This window comes from Cupressus sempervirens, chromosome 4 (assembly GCF_028749045.1).
Source record: "Cupressus sempervirens isolate cs-2001-9-10 chromosome 4, ASM2874904v1, whole genome shotgun sequence".
Classification (NCBI taxonomy): domain Eukaryota; kingdom Viridiplantae; phylum Streptophyta; class Pinopsida; order Cupressales; family Cupressaceae; genus Cupressus; species Cupressus sempervirens.
In genome coordinates this window covers 18,611,158-18,619,419 of record NC_143121.1, presented here as the reverse complement: position 1 = coordinate 18,619,419, position 8,262 = coordinate 18,611,158, and the positions used below count along the sequence as shown (strand labels likewise).

Genomic DNA, 8,262 nt, shown 5'->3' with positions numbered 1-8,262 from the left:
ATAGATAACCTACCCTAAGCTCATGAAATCACCAATCACATGATCACCTTAGCCCTATACAAGCAACTACAAAGCATCATAAAGATAATTATAATAGTCACATTAGTTCTCTACGAGCAATTGGAAAGCAACATGATAAATCACAATATTCATCGGTCCTCAACAAACAACCATAAAGTAACAAAGTAAATCAAAATACCCATCGATTCCCAAAGAGCAACCGAAAAGTATCCCAAAGTAGATCGAATCGAAGACTCCAAAGTGGTCAAGGCAAACATGTCACAACATGGCATCATCAAGAACAAATCATTCAAAACACCTCATTCCTCTCAAAGTGACTGGGAAGCAAATCAAATATAACTAATCAATGACTCGTGGTTAAATTAGGTATCTCATAGCATAAATCTTGCTATCCCACAAAGATACTAAAACATAAAAACCAACAACATAAACATACTCATCATAAGCATACCATCACATACATGGTTGAGAAAAATGATCGAGATTGAGTCAACATGATACCCTACTCACAAAACTCTCAAGCCTCTCGTAGACGTCCTAAAATTGGTCAACAATCTAGTCAACCCCAAAACCCCAAAACATGGATAGCATAAAGAAACAAGATACAAATACATGTTTTAGTTTTCTTTTGTAATCACATGGTTAAGCCAAATATGAGGTTTCAGTTTTCATTTCAGAGTTGTTATCAAATAAGAAATATCCCCCGTTTTCTTATAATTAACTCAAGTATTTGTTTAAGTAAAACAAAGATTTAACCTCCATAAACACAAACAGTATTCATACAATAGTGTAAGTTTCATATTTTGGTTTAGCCTTGAATACACAGTGTCAATTTATAGTAAAGTTCCAATTTTCATTTCAGTGGGAGTTTTCAAATACAAAGGGGTACATTTTAATCCATATAGTTTAACCCTATTTCCATATTTGAATAAAAGTCCAATTACTCAATTTGATCAATTCTCTAAATTATTCCTAGGATAAATTATGTTTATTTAAATCATTAAAATAATGCTCGTTGATTTTCAAGAGAATAATCAAAGAATTCTATCAAAATCAATATTATAATAATTTAATAAATTTAAGACTTAAGTTAACCTACTTCCCTTATTAATTAATCTTAATTAAATTACATTTAATTTAATTAATTAATTAATATATAATTCCCAAATAATTTAAATAATAACTTAATTGAAACTTAATTAAATATTATTAAAATTTAAGTCACTTAATTAAATCATTAATAATAATCGTTTAACTAAAACCACATTAAACTAATATATATTAATTGGCAACCTTATTAATAATTTTTAAAAATAATTTAATTGATTTAATAACATTATATGTTATTAATATAAATTAATATTGCAAAATCATTAATAACACAACAATTTAAAAAGGCAAGAGCCTATAACACAATGGTAAATTGTGAGCCTCTTATTGAAGAGGTCTTGGGTTCGAATCTACCCATTCTTAATAAAATAATAATGAATAATAATACATAATAATTAATCTTGGCTTTAGCCTCTTATCAATCAAAAAAAATAAAAATATAACAATTAAAAAATTTAAATTAATTTAATTTAAAAGTAAAATCTTTTAAAAAGAAAGGCATTTGTTTAAAAAGGCCGCCGCCTTTGTCCTATGGCCCTGTGGCTGCTGCCGCAGCCGTGCTAAGGCTATAATAGTCATTGACTACTGCTGTCGTAGCACTGTTACACACAACAACTATGATTGCATAAGCTGTTGATATAAGGTTAAGGGGGTAGGGGGTGGATAAAACTCGCCCCTCCCCATATTTTTTTTTAATTTTAATTTTTTTAAATTTATTTTGTTGTTAAATAAAACTACAAATCCATCATTAATTTATTTTTATAACAATTTCATAATTGGTAGAATTAAATCAATCAATTGCATTTAATCATTTAATTTTTTTTAATCAAATCTCAGCATTAACCTAATTGAGAATTTACAACGAACCCATCAATTAGTTTTTTTTTGTTTTTAAGAAGAATCCTTATATTCATTCAAACCCTTCCCAATTAACCTCTTATTTCTTTAATCTACTGAAGAGGGCTATATAGATCTTGTGGGTTTTCCCATAATAGAAGATTAAATATTCATAACAGGAATGTAGTTTAGAAAGCATTCAACAGACACAATAAAGACAAGAAGAGAAAGAGTGTAATAAAATATGCGAAAATCATGAGCATCTACCTGGACACTGATGCTAATTCGCTATGTCTTAGAAATATGTAGAGAAAAATCCCTCGTCTCAGAACCTTCACTTTTCTGAAAATTCCCTCCTCCAAAATTCGTAGTTCCACCAAAATGAACCCCAAGTTACTAGAAGTTCCTGTAGATAAGTACCTCTCAGGAAGCACTTAGAACATCTCTAAAAACAACTAGGAGATAAGATAAGCATTAACAACTAAGAACAAGCCTTATCCAACCTTCTAGATGAGTGGATAAGAATGAGAAGTTTGTAGACACCATGTCTTTAATTAGTGCCCTAACTCCCATGTTGTAGACAACCTGTGCATAAAAGAGGCGCACATACTCCTAGGTAACTTATAACTTTCATCTTTCATTCTTTTTAATTAATTCTTTTTATTTAATTAATTTTTTAATTAATTAAATAAAATTAAATATTAAAATGTCATATTAATATTACATTTAGTTAAATGATTAATTAAATCTTTTAATTAGACTTAATTAATAGAAAATTCACCAAAGCCTTCCAAAGTAAAATACAAAAACCCATCATAGAAAAATTCATACAAAATCAAACTAAGGGGTTATAAACATGAATTACTTCATCCAACGCATTTAGAAGGTAGACAACTCAGATACTTGTCCTACTTTTCTAAGAAAAATGGTTTAAGGGTTTAGGATTTGGACTTAAGAATTTATCTCCCCTCTCTTACCATTGAGATGATGCGATAGGGTATGCTCATCTTGGAAATTTAGGGAAGCCGATACCTAGTACCTGCAACCTGCATAAAATCCACGCATGTACATACACAATATATACTAAGCTAAACAGGCAATGGCAGGAAGTGGTGCATCATGTAGATCCTGACTAGCAGGTGACTATGACTCCCTTCCTTAACCACATTAGAAATGCCATACATAAAAAAAACAAACATGCACACCATACATATGCAGTATGGAGTAAGTATCCATAAGAAAACACATATGATAATAAACCTTCTAACTAATCATCATCAATATCTAAAAATAATGAATAATCATCATGCATACATGAAATATAGAGTGTAACGCCCTACCAAGGGATCCAAAAGAATTAACTTAATGTTTTATTAAGTTTGCCAAGAATTTTTTTTAATTTAAAAACAATAAATATAAATCATTCACATCAATCACATAGTAGCGGAAGCAATAACATACAATCAACTGTGAACATACATAACAGGTTACATTCCTTAAGGATCCCAAGATGTTGAGTCACATTTAAATTTAATTAGTTCTAAATCTGATAAGTACCACATCCACATGAAAGAATAATGAGAAGTCCAATGTCCATATTATACATTTGTTCAGAATGCCTCTTGGAAAATTAATTCAGAATGCTCAATCATCCACTGTACATGTCACAGGGTATGAAAGGCTAAAATAATATACATATGTAGAAAATAAAAATACATCATCATCCTTGAATCCATGATACAAATTACAATAATGTAAATTAAACTAATAACATACATGATACATCTATCCATCATAAATATATAACATCATAAAATACATCTATACTAAGTGTGTGGTTTCTCCCAATCGTCAATAGCATCATTAGACCATCATGGGCTATAGCCATCCCTCACGCGTAACATCCCAAGTCATTGAAGAGATCATTGGTACTATAGTAATAAGGACATCACTCCTAAACACACTACATCATATGCATAAAGAAATCTAACGTGCTACTACATACGCATAAAGAAATCTAACATGCAAGAATAAAGTATATGATGATCCTCCAAAGTAGATAACATCACCTAAACATGATGAAAAAACATCCCAAGAAGCTCCAACCATAGTAGCAACAGACGGATCTCAAATGGTAAGAGTGAAAAAGCACTACTACCTGACTGTGTGGAACCTAAATGGTCCACTCCCACCGCGCTAAGGGGATAGTCTCAAGTCCCAAATAGGATATCAAATCACATAATCAAAAAAACTCTCTAAGTCTAGGAATCCTAAAAGTATACTAACTCAAAGGTTCCAAAACATAGGTTGACATCTAGACCCAGATGCACCACAAGGACACATAGGAAATCTACTATATAAGCGAGAAAGTGTCATCACAAAAGTCACGTAGAAGTTACCTGAGCAATCCTTGAGCATCTAATGGGAATCTCGAGTCCCTAGTGATCCCTGTGGCCAGTAGTATCCTCTCATACTGACGAGGCATACTATGGAATGCAAGGTCACAACCAAGTGTTCTCTCTACCCCATCCTAGTCTGTACAAGCACTCAAGGCATGGGAAAGAACATACAATTATCTTATTAGGTTCATTTCTCTCTCATTTAGTGTAAATGTTATCACTTATTAAAACAACAACTTACAATGAGTCATCCCAAGAGCCACTTTAGGGACCCCGTCCTCCATTGCAAGCCACTTCTTGACACTACACATAGATAACCTACCCTAGGCTCATGAAATCACAAATCACAAAATCACGTCAGCCCTATACAAGCGACTGGAAATCATCATAAATATAATCCACAATAATCACATCAGTTCTCCACGAGTAACTGATAAGCATCAAATAATAATCATAATTGGTCACAACAGATCTCTATCAGCATCTAAAGGCATCAAAAATAAATCACAATATCCAATGGTTCTCCAACAAGCAACCAAAAAAAATATCCCAAAGTAGAACACAATACTGATCAAAGACTCCAAAATGGTCAAGTCAAAACATGTCACAACATGACATCATCAAGAACAATCATACAGTTCAGTCCTCTCAAAGCGACTAGAAGGCAAACCAAATATAACTGATCAATGACTAAAAAATGGTTAAGTTAGGTATCTCAATACAACACCTCAGCTTTGCACAAGGAAATTGGAAAGCAATAACAACCAGTAAAAACATCCATCATAGAGCATATCACACATTACCATGGTTGGGTTTATGAAGATCGAGAACAATTAATCATGACATCACAATTGCATACCCTCAAGCCTCTAGTATCAACCTAAACTAGCCACCACTAAAACAACCCCAAAACCCCAAAAGAAACATAGACAACACATAGAAACAAGATAATCCCTCAGTTGGGTTTGATCAAAAGGCATATAGCTGAGTTAAATGCAAGGTCCTAGTTTCTAGCTAGCATACGTTTCAAGTAATTAAGTTTCATAGTTCACCATTTTCACTTAATCCATTCTTATTCTAATAGTTGGTACAAATTACCCCTATTTGATTTAAGTAAATTTTCTCCAAGATAACCAACGAGTAATAATTTATTCAAATTAAATAATATCTGTCGATTTCCAATTAGAATAATTTACAATTTATTAAGGTCATTCCTTTATTATTTAATCTTAGTTAAATAAAATTTAACTATATTAATTAATATCTGCATATCTTAAAAAGAACCATTTCGAATATTATTTAATTATTTATTGATTAAATAATATTAATGAAAATACTTATTAATTGTTTATGTGAAAATACTAATTTTAATATAGTTTATTTATAAAATTCATTACTGAAAAATTAACTATATTTAAATATATTTAAAAAAATTATTAATTAATTAATTAACAAAGCATATTTATAACAATTAATATTAATAAAAAATAATAACTATAAATCAATATTTAAAAACTATTAACAAAGCTAATAATTAACAAAAGTTAAAACTTCATATAAAAACAAACCTTAATAAAATTAAAAGTTTTTTCTTTAAAAAAAAAACACATGTTCTAAGCGATTTATAATCGCTGACTGCCTTTAAAGGCATCGCAGGGTACTACTGTCGCAGCAGTACTGCTGCCGCAGTAGTACTCATTGCGCATGTGGCAGGTGAGTACGAGGTGTGTGGGGGATTCCCCCCCCCCTCCTCCCTTCACATTACAATTTAATTTTATATATATATATATATATATATATATATATATATATATATATATATATATATATATATATATATATATATATATATATATATATAAAATTATATTATTATTTTATTTTTAATAAAACTTTATTAAATAATAAACATTTTCTTTTTAAATAAATCTTTATTAATTTTGTTATATTATGTTAAAACCTTTAAATTATAATTTATTTATTTTATAACATTTAAAAATAAATTTATTTATTTATTAAACAATTTAATTTATATATATATATATATATATATATTTGAAATTGATTTCATTTATACTCTGATAGAAGTACTATTATCAACCATTCAATTTTGATTTTTAATTTAGAATTTCATCTTTAAATTCGAACCCTTCCCAAATTCAATTGTATTTCTTTAATCTAGAAACGAGGGTTTTCTTGATTGATTTATTTTTATTTTAATCATATTATAACAATTCACTTATCATAGATTCAAAACCAAAGCATAAACGATTCACACAATGAAACCTAGAAACTTGATTTAAACAATCACAAAGAAGACAGGAAAGGATAATTGCGTAACTAATCAACAGTCAAGGCACAAGATCCTACCTGAGCCTAATGCTAATACACAAACCTTGAAAACTGTGAGAGAATTCGCTCCTCTTCAAGAACCTTTCTCTAAAAAAATCTTTCCTAGAATTCTCCTTCTAAATTTTGCTTCCAAAATTCGTGTCCAAAATTCATGTCCAAAAATTCGTGTCCATCAAAATGAACCTTCTAGTTACGATAAAGGGTTCTCTCTCCTAAAATTGGGAAACTAACTATACGTTCACCCAGGATAACTCCGAGCTTAACCACATCAGAAATGCCATACATAAAGAAAACAAGAATGCACACCATACACATGCAAGTATGGGGTAAGTATCCATAAGAAAACACATAATAATCCATCTAACTACTCATCATCAGTAACTGAAAACATTGAATAATCATCATACATACATGAAATATAGAGTACCAAGTAATCTCATCTTATAATAAACTGAATGTAAAACAATATCTGATAATCTCCAAAATAATAGTACTAATAATCAAACATAAAACTGGCCTAAAAGAGTTTGGTAATGAAAACAAAAATGCGAACTAGAGCAGGTACTACAAAGTACCAAGTAATCTCATCATATAATAAATTGAATCTAAAACAATATTTGATAACTCAAAACAATAGTACTAATCATAAAACTAACCTAAAAGAGTTCAACAATGATAACAAAAATGCAAAATAGGGGCAAGCACTACATAAACACAATCACAATTATTTATATAAATCTATGTAGTAATAATTGTTCAAACTAATTAACATTTACTACATCACTTGTCTTATTACAATTAAAAAATGTCATGTTTTGTACAATCTAATAATATATAATATAGCTTATGATTAAATTATAATATTCATATTTTCATATGTCCATAGCATATAAAAATATTTATTTTGAAAAGTTCACATGAACCAAAGTACATTATCTTTTCTATATCTAGGACCCATAGGATGGTGTCAACATTTTATTAATTTTTTTAATTGAGTTGAATTAGAATGTATTCAAATTGGTTATTATTAGTTCCTGCCATAGGAGGAACACTATTGCATCCATTAGATGCAATACAAAAACTATAAAATATGTTAATTTAACCAATAAGATTGAATAATTTTTTCTAGGTTCAAAGTTTTTTATAAAGTTTGAACATTTTTTATTATTTTTTGAATTTGAAAAAAGCTATTTAACTCTAATTTTATTGGCTCTCACTAAAAATAGTAAGGTAGAAAATTAATTTTTCAAACCCAAAAATGATGAAAAATTTAAAGCTCTAACTTTTAGCATTAATTATGCAATTAATATTATTGAAAATGTCATAAAAAATGATGTGATACTAGACTTTACTTTATCATTTAAGAATTTGAGATTTTTTTAATATGAAGTTAGAACTTTTTTTTTTTTTTTTTGAAAACAAAGAATAGTATTTAATTGAGATCTTATTGAATCTAATAGAGAAATTTAATTTTTAAAACCAAAAATCAATGAAAATTTAAAATTCTAACTTTTTGTATTAATTGTGCAATTAATATAATTAT

General features: G+C 29.0%; 1 pseudogene; it reads right to left on the bottom strand.

Moving 5' to 3' along the window:
- Positions 1–1,660: 1,660 nt before the first annotated feature.
- The window catches only part of LOC149559705 (heptahelical transmembrane protein ADIPOR3-like), a 197,238-nt pseudogene continuing 190,636 nt past the window's right edge, over positions 1,661–8,262 (bottom strand).